Raw genomic sequence first — 15560 nt, 5'->3', positions numbered from 1 at the left:
GGAGGGAAAAGGTCGTGGCTACAGGCATTTGCAGCCATGTAGAGGGGCACCCCTCTCTTTCTAATATAGTAATAGATAGATAAGTGAGAGCTTTTCCAATATGCACCTGTATATCCCAAAAGATGAAGTAAACTCATAGAATTGGATTATTTATGTCGTCAATAAACTCATCCAAAATTTGCAGATAAATGCTTTAAAAATGGAGAAGCAAGATATTTTCCAAGAAAATTTGTATGAAGAAAATGTCAGGATTCAAACCAACAAATTGGAGACATACAACAAGATTAGCAGTGCATAAGATTAATGGTGTGGTACCAATCATCCATCTTGTTACACAAACTGAGAGCTTTTGACAGAACCTACAAGACAAGTAGTAGTAGTAGAATGTGCGCAGGCCATGCCAAACTTCTAAATACTCTCGTGAATGAACTTTGTTTGAAGGAGTATCAAAACACCCTTCTCATGATACTGTTGAAGTTGAATACCAAGACATGAGTGTATGTCTCCTAGATCCACCATGTCAAATGTAGAAGAAAAACCCTTCTTTACTTGTTGAAGAAAGTTGGGATTGTTGGCAACAAGTATGGTGTCTTTCACATATAGTGCAAGAATAAAAAAGCTATCATTTTTCCATTTGATATATAAGTTGGGATCTGACAAACAAGAGACAAAACCTTTAGATGTGAGAAAATATTAATCTTTTGATGCAAAGCTTAGGATGCTTGTTTGAGATCATAAAGTGCTCGATGAAGTAGGCATTGTCAGATCTTCCTACCTTTAGCTATAAAATCTTCAGGTTTCTCCATATATCTCTTTCTTGATGTCTCCATTAAGAAAAGCAATTTTGACATCCATTTGATGAACCTCCAAATCAAACTCAACAACAAATACTAGTAAAACCCGAATACTAGTAATGTTAACAACAAGTGAAAAAGTATCATGATAATCAACTCTTGCAATTTGTGAAAAACCTTTGGCAACTAATCGAGATTCATATTTGTTAAAAGATCCATTTGCTTTGGTTTTGGTCTTGTTATCTTATTTCTCAAAGGTTTGTACTTTAGAGAATTGTTACTAACCTCAGAGTGTGCCAAGGCTATGCGTGGCCTAACCGTTCAACGTCAGGACATATGCCTCTTAGCCATCGTTTCTTTAGCTCAGCCTCTCATCCATGGTTGCCTTTGATCAACCTTTGAGCCATATATGGATGGTTTATCTAGTGTTATGTTGGTGCATCATAACCTTTGAGCCTATGGAGTCCATGCTAGCTTTCCTACCTTTCCTTTTGCAATAGAATCACCTTTGTAGAGCTTTATGTCATCTCATGTGCTGCATCACTTCTAAACTGGAAACCTCTTCTATACTAGTTTCCTTAGCTTGTTAACCTAATCTATGAAGTCATTATCACTTAACACAATCGCTAATCTCATCCTGCATTACATATTGCCTTTATAAGTCCTCACTTGTACAATTTGAGTTCAATAAGTTCATTTATTGAGTTCTAGATAATGCATCTTAGTTCTAGTGTTTGTCTCTCTTCTCTCTCTCTCTCTCTCTCTCTCTCTCTCCATCCTCTCAATAGCTACATCATATGTGTTTTTCCTGAAGACAATAAAGGAGTAATACTCTTAAGTTCTTATATTGAAGCTTATAATAACCTTGTCACCATCCTTCAATAGAAAGAAAGACCACCTAAATTTGAAGTGTTGCAAGCTCACTCCCGGTTTGATAACCTTGTCACCATCCTTCAATAGAAAGAAACACCACCTAAGGCAAGCTCACTCCCGGTTTGAAGAAAAGCAACAAAGGAAGTGTGCATCATCAATCTCAAGGGTAGAAGAAATCACTACATTGTGTCAACAACTTATGCAGCTTCACGTGATATGCCTAAAAGGTTTTGTGATTGTGACAAATTAGGGCATATCGCAATAGATTTCACAAGGATTGCATTTAATGTGGAGAAATTTTATTCTCTAGAGATATGCCACTTCAAATACTAACGAGAAGCAATAGCAAATTCTAAGGAAGAGAGGGTATGTCTTCAAGGTGATAGAGGAACATTTCAATAACCATGAGTATGTGAATGATAGTGATCTTCTACATACCAAAAATTACCCTTTACTTCTACAAGAGCTACATCTAGGATAAGTTGTTGTATTTTGTTCCTTACCATGATAGCCTTGTTTCAAGGGAGATCATTGGTTGCATTTGTGGCTTGTACCCTATGTGGCTGTACCCTCTGTGGGTGGCACGGTGTTTTCATTGGTGTTTAATCCAGGGCTTAAGGAGAGGGTTGTTTGGGGCGATCTTTCAACTAGACGTTAATTTTGTGTGAACCCCCATTTGGAGCATGTACCATGTATATCCATGTCGATGATGTGGCTTACAGAGATGTGTTAGAGGCAAATGAGGTTCCCCATGATTGTGAGGCAATGTTTTCCACTTTCAAAGTGATTTCATTAGGTGTGTTTGCCTTGGATGCAAGAATCACACTTATTCTTATGTACTATCCTTCAATAATCCAAAGTTATGTTACTTCAAACTCTCTCTCGTATTGAATGCTACTTTGTACAATCTACCTTTATTCGACACCACTATATTTGACCAAATTATCGGCTTTGGCAGGCGCTTGGTTTGAGCCCACACCAAGTGCTTGGTAAATGTGAGTTTTAGCTCTCTTCACTTTGATTCTAAGAGGTCTTTTTGGTTGTAGAAGTCTTTTGCAAGCTTCTCTATGTATCTCACATATACGTACATAAGGTTTTTATACAAGCTTGCAAAGATATATTTATGCATAGTGACAAACTCTATAGTTCTGTATGTGTCTACAGTACTTGTATAAAGAGTACCATATGTATGGCTTGTCTAAATATTCCATGCCATTGAACTAGAACAATATAATGCCAAACAATTATCCCAAAATGTACAAATTCCAATATTAGTTAACTCTTTGGTTCTCACTAGAAAATAGAGGGAGTACTATGCATCTTTGCTAGCTCAAGTTCTTTTCTTGGATGCTTAAGTTTACATCTCTTAAACATGCAAGCAATGTACTTCAGAAGAGGAAAAACTACGATAAATGATCCTTTCCCTCATTGCTCCACCGTACCTTATAAGTTATTACTATTCTCTTGGCTATCTCTATCTCACCTCCACAATACTGACAAGGTTCCTATCACAACATGGAGGAGAAAAGTCAAATTTGCAATAGATAAAATTTCTGATTGAACCCTTATAAACAAAGGTTGGCACCTTATGCAATAATTAGTAATTTCTTCCAAAAATCGATGGAGGCTGAACATGCACACCATTGTAAAGAATCTTTCAAACGGATTGGTGGAATTTTGTGCATACTTTTATAGAAATGGCCTACCTTTTTAGAAGTTTGACTAAGGAACTTTGTCAAAGTATCTACTACAAGCAAGTGCCAAGAGCTCCTTTCAACTTGGACATAAAGGGTTAGTTATATATGCCTCAAGCTCTTTTGCTAGGACCCATCTCTTTCTACTACCATATAATATAGCCAAAGAACATCACTTGCTTACTTGCACGACGACAAAGAGCGGCATCGGGGGAAGTTAGCCAGTTTTGTATGAGTAAATCCATTCAATTGAGTGCTTGTTTAGCTTGTTTTGCATGATGGAAAAACAATACGATTCAATCACAATACTTATGGAATAAGAGTTGAGGAGGGTACAAGGAGATTGAAAACAACTTGGAAAGGATTCTACAATGATACAAACTCACATGCTGGGAGAGTTTTATTTGTATGGGGGTTCGGTTCCTAACATCATTGAAAAGGGCCAAATCAAATCTTTTTCTTGTGTGTATTGTTTTTGTGTGTGTGTGTGTGTTTTTTGGTTTTTGGGGGGGGGGGGGGGGGGGGGGGGGGGGGTGGGGGTGGTTTACTGTTGACACAATAGGAGTGCAAGATATATTGAGATGGGGTCCTAATCAACTGGTTCAAATTGAGCTTTAGAAAAGGCAAGAGTTGGCATGGGGGGAATGGCAAAAGGGTTAAACTTAGGCTAACAAAGAATAATAAAGGGGCCACAAATGCACGCACCACAAGAAGTCGAGTCAAAGGCTATTAGAGTTCGAGGAAGTCTTGTCTCCTAAGAGCCTACAAAGTGCGAGCAGAGAAAGGCATTCAAAATGGGAGGAAAAGGAGAGAGACTCGAGAGCCACCAACAAGATGTGTCCCATCACGTCTTTCACACAAAAAGAGGGGGATTTTAAGGGGCGTGCAATTTGCGCCATTAGAATAAGCAATAGAGAAATAGAGTGTTGAGGGTTGTAGGTGGGGGGGCACATGAGCCTGCGGGTTAGTCTGATTATCCAATATAGATTGCCCGGATCCAGCTGGGTTAACCAGAGGAGGGTTAGATATCTGAATTGACAAGCAAGCAAAAGGCCTTCTTTTCCTCCTTTTCTGCTTGCTTTCCCCCTTAAAATTTGCAAGCTGGACAAGACAATGTGGAACAATCACGCTTTCCACTTTCCATTCATTTAGACACCAAAAAATAAGGAAATTGAAGATTGTCTCTCTAAGGTGGTGGGCTGGCTGCCACTCTCTCCCCCCCCCCCCCCCCCATTGACGTGTTGCCGAATCTTGACTTCATTCAAAGGATATCCTATCTCTGTTGTGTCCATGTAATCATATTTCCCATGTTGTCCATTTATACCGACCTTTTCTTTCATTCGCTCAACAACACCATATACATAGGCTAGATAGATATAGCCTAAAATGGTATTTGCAATATTGTCCGGCTAGGCGCGCACAGCCCGTCCCCTCCCTCACTATTGAACCAAGAGCCCAAATTATTCTCATGCCAAATGCCTCCCTCCTTCCCTTGCATGACATTTGATTTGAGCTTACATAGCTAGCCCCCCCCCCCTCCCCCTTCCCCGGGACCCCTTATTTATAATACCTTCATGCCCTTATCTTTATGGACCCCATTATATAAGCTTACAAACTAGCTACAAGTTTAGAACGGTGCCTCCCTTTTTTCTCGCTTGAAAGCTACCTTTTCTGTCAATCGAAGGATTCACAAAACTTTCCCCCCCCCTTTTTGATGGCGCATAAAGTGGACTTTTTGTACATCACGTCGGTAGCTCCTCTCCCATAAGCCTTCACATTACATAGGTATTAGGAGCATGCTGAAATATCCGGGCTTCACTCCAAATCTCTTGTTTGAAATGAAAAATCCCACTTGTAATTACTCTCCTGCAATTAATTTTTGTAGACAAAAGCTTGGGCATTTCACTCACCTCCAAACAGCAGCAAGGGGAGCAATGTTCTAGAAAATTCAATTCCACAAACATACAAATTTCCCTTTAGGATAGATTCAAAGAGGAAAGTTTCATAAGGAATTGACATTTTTTGCCATTCAACTCTATTTTCTTATATTGTCCATGCAGATTTTTCCCTTCTCTCGCTCCCTCAACCTGTTGTTTTGATTTTGCAACCGACTCAAGGCTAAGCTAAGGCACACTTTTCCAAAGCGCGGGGGCCGCCGGGGGGGAGAGAGAGAGAGAGAGAGAGAGAGAGAGAGAGGATGGTAGGTGTAGCTAAACTTGCCCTCACAATTGTCAAAACTTTGAGGCCTTATATGTGGTTGGGCATATGTTGCAAGCATTGCATCCCTAGAGATGCGTGCATTCTCTCCTAAGAAACAAGCACATAAAGCATTTGAAAGAAGATCTTTGAGAAATGAGAACCTATTGTATCTGCCTAAATTCAAAGAAATGTGTCTTCATGGCAAGACAAAGAAAAATTATGAGACATATTGTGTTCAAGAATGAGATTTTCACTGATCTTCAAAAGATACAAGTGATCGTTTCTCTATCAAGACCCGCAAAAACTAGGGAGGTAAGGTACAAGCCTTCATGGACCATCGTGGTTACTATAGAAAATCCATCTATATGTATGCTATCATTGCCAAACCTCTCTATGCTCTCATCACAAAGTTTGAGTAGATTGATCTATGTGAGAAGCATTCCAACAATTGAAGCAGAAATTTATTTCTACTTCAATTTTGAAAGCTCTTGATTGGACAAAGATATTTCATGTCCACGTCGATGCGTCAAATTATGCTATTGGACGCATCCTAGCACAGCCTGGGGAGAACAACATGGATTTTTTCATTTGTTACTCCAGCAGACAACTTAATAGTGTAGAAAAGAATTACATGACCACTGAGAGAGAAGGCTTAGGCATGGTCTATGCAGTGAAAAAGTTTAGACACTACCTTCTTGAGAACAAATTTGTGTTCTTTATGGATCATCAAGCACTATTATACTCGGTAAGAAAAAAACCTACAATACATGATGTAGTGCTCGATGGTTTATCATATTGCTTGAGTTTGATTTCATTGTGGTGGTCAATAGGGAATTACACATTAGAGAGCTAACCATTTTTCTAGCTTGACTCATGGAGAAGCACCAAAAGAAGTTGATGATGACTTGCCAGTCTCGTACCTATTAAATATTGAGATGGTGCTAAGGTGGAGCAAACATGTCATACTTTTTCTCACCATTGGTTCACTATAGATTGAGAGGTAGCCATCAATCATTGAGAAAACGCAATTGCTAATAGCTGAAAGGTTGTTCAAAGCATGGGAATGATGGATTATTGAGGAAATGCATAGAGCCCATGGAAAGAAATGTCTAGTTGCTCCAAGCTCATGTGAGAACCATGCAAATTCACAATGGAAAAGTGCAAACATTCTAGTGATTGATGAGACTTGGAATATAATGTCCTAGAATGTAGCAAAGTGTTCATAACTATATTAGTCCATGTGACATTTGTGAAAATAAGGCATCTGTAGAACATGCAACGTTGTTTAAAAGCGTAGCTGCACCCAAGTGGAGTTTGTACATTGTAGATTACTTGACCGAAGGTCTTACTAGAGGGGTTGACTAGATTGAGAATGTTGATTGAGGAGGATCACCTCTACTAGAGAAGAAATGACAATCATTTGCAAATGCGTGCCACGAAAGGCAAATATATTCCAATTCTTGAGCAAGCTGATGTTGGATAGGTAGACAAATATTTTTTTGTAGATAAAATTTCAAAAGAAATAATTTTTTTGGTAGGAATTTGGTGGCCAACCTTGTTCATGGATGCAACAACATATGTGAAGAGTGTGACAAATGTGAACGTACCAAAGCACTTGTGCAGAGAGATGAAATGTCGTCACGACCTATGATGGAGGCACGAGATTTTGCTAGGTGTGGGGCATTGACTTTGTCGGCCCTATAGAACCTCTTGCATATCATAAGCATCCTCAATATATCATTGTGGCCACATACTATCCAACCAAATGGGTTAAAGCCAAAGTGACACAAAAAAATGATGCAAAAATGATAGTGCAGTTCTTGTATGCAAATGTCTTTACAAGATATGGGTTACCAATCGAGATAGTGAGCAATAGAGGGACTCACTTCTTGAATGAAGTGATTGAGTTCTTGTTGGATGAGTTCTTTGCAATTCATCATAAATCAATGCTATATGAAATCAAGCCCATGGTACTTACCAACCCCAACAATCAAGGACATAGTGCTCCATCTTCAAATGCTTTATTTGGGCTACACAATTTAGATGGAGCCTCACCGCAAAAGCCATTGAACAATCCGTTTAGTACCTGCTGCGTAACATATTTTTACCCCATGCATCTCTTCCACCATTGGCATCATAGGCCCACAATACATGGCCTTCCATAGACATGCCCATGCACATTGCATAAACTTCATCTGGGATGACTTAGAATGGGAAGAGGGAGTGGCAATAGCTGTAGTAGCCTATTACAAGGTCTTAAGCTGCAGGATGTTGAGAATTCATGTGTATAGTGTATAAAGTGTGCTTTTCACTTGATTTTGTCCTTTTTAGGTGCTTTTTATTAGGACTCATCTCTACATAATTATGATCCATACTGAAAACTTTTTGACAAATATGATGCATAGAGTGAGAGTATGCATATGTGAGTCTCTGAGGGTGCACCTTTAAAAAACTATCCATCTAATGTGTGTTCAAACGGTACGAAAAACCCCCTCTAAGTATTTTACTTAAATACTTAGGTAATAAAATGATCCATTTTTCTTCAAAACTTACGGGTTTTTCTCTAGAGTCAATTAAAAAACCCCCTTTTGTTAATATAATCCTATTAAAATTTTAAAAATTTGGCATATAAAAAACCCATTCATTTGAACTCCTGTGGTAACTTACATGTCTAAGAGGTGAACCCCCTGAGATATGAGCGTGTGGAATAATTTTGAGTAATTTTGGCCAAATAATAATAATGTTCACTAAAATTTTCTAATTTTTAGTAATAAAGATAAAAAATTAATAAAGTGAGCTAACAAAGTCGGAATCAAGTTTTGAAAGTGAATGTCGGATCCAAAAAGCAAGAGCTTTAAGCATGTCAGATTTGGTACATCAAATTTTTGGCCAACTCACGATATCAAATTTGAAAAATCAAGGGCAATCAACAATTGATCATCCAAATGATGAGTTGTCTAAATCACACGTGATAGACCATGGGAAATCAGGGCAAGAAAGGTAAGTATGCACTTGGGAGTCTGGGCACATATAGACAAGTTAGGGCAAATTAGGGCTCATTTCCATTTGCCACACACACACACACACACACACACACACACACACACACACACACACACACAGAGAGAGAGAGAGAGAGAGAGAGAGAGAGAGAGAGAGAGAGAGAGAGAGAGAGAGAGAGAGAGAGAGAGAGAGAGAGAGAGAGAGACTTTGTGACCTAGAGTAGAGCTGATGCATTTTTCCTACCCACGCATTCACGACCACCAATGCTCACCACATTTGATAGGTATGCTTGTCTAGTAACCCTTAACCAATGTATGCTGCCCACAATGCATGAAAAACACCTAATCTAGTGCACAAATCAAAATCAAGGATGGATTGTTGGCAAACTACCAAGGGCCTTTAAGGGGTCAAAAAGAGTCCAATTTCTAAAATATTTCACCATTGGGCTCCATAATCCAACCATACCACCAAAGTAAAGATTGGGGGTGAAACATGGAGGAACATGGTGACCCATGTTCCTCCATCTCAAAATGCAAAAAGATTTCACAATTGAAAATCCTTGTCCAACATGGATCAGGATCCATGTACCCTACTATGCCAAATTTATGCAAAATTTGACCTACAATTAGACCACAACATGGGGGAGTAGCCCTGCAAATTTTGGTAAATAGGAGTCCTTTAGACCTGAAATCCCAAAATTTTGAGATTTCAATCTGCAAATGGTCATTTTGACCCATGCAATGAAATGTTTATCCAAACTCCAGAAGAGTGTGAACTATAGCTTTGGGGACTTATCAGGAACCTTCCCCTCAAGTTTGGTGCAAATTGGACCCAAAACATGGATCGTGATCCATGTACCTCATGGGCAAGTTTAGTAAAGTCATCGTGCACAATACTTACAAGGGTAGAAATCATCAAGTGGTCAAGAAATTGATGCAAAGTTGTTTGAAGTCTAAGAGATGCTCAATTTTAGTGTGTTAAGTGCAAAATTAGAGTTTTCCAAAAGCAAAGACTTAGAGAGCAAAATGAACTCATGGTATGCTTAATGTTTCAAAAAGAAGTCCAAAAATGCTTGTCAAGTGGGGAAATTTTGTCAGCGTTGCCAAGATGGTTAGTGGAACTTCGATATGAGTGAAACTTGACAGGCAAGTATCCTTGGGAATAAAGTACAACCTCAAAGCATCAGATCAACCAAAATCAACACACATTAGCCACAAGTATCAATCAATTGGGCTCCAAAAATCCAGTATAGTAAAAGTTGGCCAAACGGAGCCATAAACTAAGAAAATGGGTAAACTTGGGAAAAATAGATCCAAATTTGAAAAGATTCCACTAGTGTTATAGGATAGACTATAGAAACATATCCCCAAAGTTTCACCTCTAGATGTGACCAAACATGGATTGCGATACCTTTAAATTTTAAAACCAAAACCAAGCCATCAGCCCCCAAATGCCCAACAAAGCCCTGAAGTTTTAATTCGTTTGGACATCAAAACCCTTGAAAACATTCCAAAATTCCTTAGGTCGGTGAAAAATTTCCAAATTTTGGCTTAGATCCCAAACCAATGATCCAAATCCCAAAAGTTTTCAACCATAACATTCTAATAACATACTAAATCAAATGGTGAAGAGAGATTTTCCAAATGTATTCCAACATGGATTATGATCCATGTACCTTTGATCCAGAATTGACCTGCAACATTTTGACCTAATGCCTATAGTTATCCTAGACACACTGGTGAAGTTTGGTCAAATTTGGAATTGTTTTGATCAAGTTATGCTTATTTTTCATTTTATGGTCAAATTTGCAGCATTATTTCAACTTTTTGATCGTCTTTGAATCAGTTTTTGGGCCCTAAATAGCTAACTTTTTGGTAGCACAATGCCTTGCAAAAAGGTTCCGAAAGAAAGGAAAGCCGCACCCTATGAGGTCATAAATATCTCTTCAAATGAGAAAACCCATGGGACGGATGAAGAGCTGGCACAAATTAAAGCAAACATCCTCATCAGGAAGTTTCAACTTTCAAATAGAACCAAAAACAGAGTTACCCCTAAGGTTGATGTCTCATCACCTTAAGGTCCAAAATTTGCCAAGATATACAAAGCCTAACCTCCATGTCGTGGTAGTCATGGCTATCAGCTTGGCAGAGAGGAGGGTCAAAAAGTACGACCTCAATAATTACATACAAGAGAACCTAGTCGAAGAAAACCTAAAGGTAAACGACTGCAACAAAAAGTACATAAATGGCTTCAAGACTAGTGCTTGCAAGGATTTCCTACCAAGCATTGGGTATAATTGACAAATTGCTAGAAGTGGAGTCACAGTTGAATCTCTTGCATAAAAAAAAGCATTCAGTGAGGTTGATGGGGAGCTCGTCTACCACACCAAAGAAAAGAAGAACGTGGGGCCAAAGCTCAAGAGCAAAAACACAAGATATCAAGGCCACAAAATCAGACTTTTAAACTGGGTATAGATATCAAGGAAAAGGGGATGTACCTTCAAAGTATCAATCCTCACAAGAGAAAGCAGATGTACAAGTGCCTTTGATCAGAAACATAACACAAGTTGATCAGATTCCAAATTCCCAAGCACAACGGTCCATGGAAGAAGCCCAACAACTTCCAGAAGGGCGACTTGCCAAGATATCTACATAAAAGAAGAAAATGGATGAAGCTAGGCAAAGTCCACCACCCTCTAAAGATGATGAATATGACATTGAGCTTGACTAGAATTTTGAGAAAATAAAAAAAGAAAGATGCCAAAATCCAACCACTGAAGTCAAATTGGCGGGATCTTTCAGACAAAAGATACATGATGTGTTGAAGAGGAAGGTCTACTAGAGAGAGGAGGATGATGCAAAGAGACAAAAAATGAAGCCAGTAATCCATGCAAAGGGATTCTACAAAAGAGATGGATACAACAACAAAGAAGGAGGAAGAGTAGATATAGAAATATCAGCAAGTCTCTACCAAACCACCATCTCCTGCTCCTGCAAATCAAGATCAAGAAAAGACAAAAGAACAAGAGAACAAGAGAGTGTTTGGTCATCAACAAGGAGTTGATGCATAAGTTAGAAAATGGGGTTAGTGAAGGTGACATGCAACATGCTTGCAACAAAGCCGGGATCAACACTAAGGCCTACAAGGTTATCTTTCAACTTCTTAAGAATTCCCTAAGGGAGTGAGGCATTGTCGAGAACCTGTTTCCCATTCCATGCAAAGTCAACCTTGCAAAGAAGGTCTCAAATGAAGATGTGCTCTCTCACATTCGGCAATACCGACACATTGAAGACACAATGCTAGCTTCATTCTACACTACATGCATGCCAAAGACAAGGGGAAAAGCTAAACAAAACTAGTGAAGATCTATAAAGAAGGCGTTTTCCTACACAAGGTGGAACAATATATATGTGTACCTGAAGATGCTTCAACAAGTCATGCTTTGATTCTATGAGTTACCTCCAAAAGGTAATGTTCTTAATTTTTTATTATGGTTATATTCTTGTAAAGATGGACTTTGATGGCTAGGATCTTCTCTCTATATGTTATGTAGTGATAGGTACAAAGGTCTCCTTTATGCTTAAACTCGATGAGTGTCAGGATAGTGAAAGGTCAAAGGCTTGAGAGATTGAGTGTCACTTTAATAAATGAATCCCTATTGAAAACAAGGCGAATTAGGTATTCAATGGAGCTGTCTTACACCTTAACCCCAATTGATTGTAATATTTTTCCAAAATCCGTATCGGCTGTCATGATGTAATTTTGAAGCCTGAGATGTAATTTTCTGTTATAATTGCGGCAAAATTCAGCCTTTGTACCATAAAACCCGGAGCCAAGGTGTAAAAGGCACTTTTTGTAAAGTTTTTGACATTAGCATTATTATGAAACAAATAAGCAGATAAGGTTCTTCTGTACATCATGTGTTATCTTCTCTCCAATGTGATTTCTTTTCTTTGCACTGCACCGCACAAGTATCGCATAGAAAAATTGAGGGCTTCATCATGTTTGTCTCATAGAGCTCTACGTGTGGATACCTACTGCATTGCAAGCGCTTTGCAAAAATTGAGCAATTACTTCTAAAAACTTCCATGTGACATATCTCACTTCTTTAGTGTTGTATTGCTACTACGCCGATTATATGAGATTCTACGCATGTAGGAGAACCTACTAGGCAAGTGTGAAATCCGAAATATCGACTTGCATTTGGCCTGCTGGAGAAAATTGTGTTTTCTCCCGAGGTTTTAATTGCAAGTCTGATGACCCAGTTCTGTTTTGTATAGTATCAAGAAGTTGCTTAATGAGTTTGGAGTCAATTGAAGTTGATTTGCTTATAGTTTTGCATGTGCTTGTGTGAGAGGATTAGAGAATTGAATTCAAGATTTTGGTAGATATAACGCACTTTGAGAATCAAAGGAGAGTGTACTATTTTTAGACAACCTCTTTGCGTGCCTCCATGCCCTAGTTGAGTCAATTGATTTCGAGGATTGATATTTTAGTCTTGGTTCTGTCTCTTTCTGAGATGTGATAGGTGTTGACCAATATGGTCCTGAGACATTGGCGTCATTGCCAAGGAACGAGTACCTAAACTAGTGTGAACACGGTCGAGTATGACGGATTTTCCTTAAGTAGATTAGTAGATAAGATAGGCTAGAAAAGAAGATCAGGGTTTCCATGATCTTTGTTTTGCATGATTGTGGTTAGTATCTCACTACAAAAGTATTAATCAGCTAGAGTAAGTATTTTAAATAGGTTTAGAGCTTAGTGCAAGACTTGATTGACTGATAGAGTGGTAAAGCTTGCACCAGGTAAGAAAAACGTGAGAAAATGAAGAAAAACTAGAGTTTAGTTAGGGAGTGGTTTGTTGAGTATCTTGACCCTATTTTCTATTGATTTATTTGTTTTAGGAGTTGGGTAAGTAGACAAGTTTGACAAGTTTTCTTATGGTCATTCTGGATCTACATATCCCTGAAAACAAAAGAAGTGAATTCTCAAGGGAGGATAGTGCATCTATGAAAGCAGGTAATTTTGGGCATGAAATGCATGTACAAGAGTGTGTGAATGCATAGCCATAGTCAAAATTCTAAAAAACTTTAGTAACCAACATTTATGACAGAAAATCGTGATTTTCTCCTGCAGGTGAGGATTGGAAACAAATTTGTGCTTGATACTTGACTAGTGTGTTTAACTATCTTTCTTAAGCACATGAGTGAATTTTTGTTGCAAATTAATCTACAGAAGATGAGAAAGAGCCAGTGAGGAGAGTGTTAAGAGGAATAATCAGTGCTCAAGTTTTTATTGAATATTGTACATGCAAGGAGGTTGATGCATGAGAAGAGTGGAAGAAGTACGGGAAAATTTCCAAAGGATCCAAAGAATTCCAGGTAACTGGTCAAGTTTGAAATTCCTAAGTTGTTCAAATTATTGAGATCAGGAGCTTGGTACGGGTTGGGTGTCAGACAACCCAAAGATCAAGCAAGTAGAGAATCTTCTGAAGAGAGTGTCAATCAAGCTAACCTAGAACACTTATCAAGCGTGCAAGAAGAAGTGGTATTTGTCACTTCTTTTGAACCAACCTTCACTGTCTTTATGGACGAGAAAGCATAAAAGATGAGCTATCATAGTGAGGGAATTGGAGAGGGCACATAACAAAAACCAAAAATTCCATCTCATGCAACTGTACTACCATTACACTAATGGTAAGGGGGCAAGAATCTATGTGGACATCCATTATAAGTGCTATGTTCACAAAGACTTGGGAAACCCTAAGTTTTGAGGGCATGTTGAGGTTGTTGACAATGGAAATCGATATATTGATGAAAGAAGGGTTGCCTATCTTACTCCTTATCTTGTAGATGCCATGGGAATGACCGAAACCAAGGATAAATTCTACAAAGGAATTGAGAGACTTCCATTGGAAAATGACCCAAGAGCTAGATTCATAGCCATGAAAGAGCTAGAAAGAGTTTGTAGATAATTCTACGGTGGGATTGTATAAGTTAATGACCAAAGATGGAACTTACTCACATCAAGCAGATATACATGTATGTCTACCTGTTTGAAACGAGAAAACGACCTTAGGTCTGTGTACATGGTAGACATGGAGAAGATTTACTATCGGGAGAACCCTTTTCTATCATCTACTTAAATTAGATGGCTCGGCAAAAGACGATTGAAAAGGAGGTAAGTTTAATGGATTGAGTCACTGAAACTCCACCCCATGTACTAGAGACTCCACCCCATGTACTAGAGAGTGCTCGTAAGATAGGATCAAGAAAACCAAAAGTTCCAGATCCTTGGATGAGAAGGAGTTGCTTGTCAGAACCACAGCCTATCAAAGGTGTCCGTACAGTCATTACAGGGTCATCCATGCCATACCATGCTGAATGAGTAAAGACAAATGTGACTATAAGAGAAGGACCAAGAGCTACATTGAGAATGTCAGCATCACCATATGAGGAACATTTTACAAGAGCTCCGAGAATGTCAGATATGTCGCTTAGCCAAGGCCCATGCATTTGTCCCGAATTGTAAAATGCATGGCTTCAAAGTAAAATGGATCAAATGATCCCCATGCACATTCAACATCATTCAAATAGGTATTGAGATCTGAATATATCACAAACTTTCACAACTAGTTTGATGGCTTTGGATTAATCCTAGAAGGCACAACCTTTACTTGGTTCCAACCTTTAAACAAGAAAGAGTATGAGAATATAGAAGAATTTCCACATGATTTTGTAGAGGAGTTTTTCATGAGAGGAATCAAACACAATACTGTGTCACAGATTCATTCCTTCAATTAGAAAGAGGGTGAAAAAGTCCGAGAGGCCGCATTGCGTTTCAACAAACACATTGAGAGATGCCCACTACGTGAGAAAACTCAAGAGGATTGCCAAGTAGTGCTGTACATTGAGGGGTTCAAGAATGAGCACCTCAAGAAGGATTTGCACTTAAAAAAAGTGTACACCATTGGACAAGGTCACAAAAGAAGCCATCT

The sequence above is a fragment of the Adiantum capillus-veneris genome, chromosome 15 (genome assembly GCF_014529385.1).
Source record: "Adiantum capillus-veneris isolate H3 chromosome 15, ASM1452938v2, whole genome shotgun sequence".
In the NCBI taxonomy this organism is placed as follows: domain Eukaryota; kingdom Viridiplantae; phylum Streptophyta; class Polypodiopsida; order Polypodiales; family Pteridaceae; genus Adiantum; species Adiantum capillus-veneris.
Note: the sequence above shows the minus strand (reverse complement) of the source record.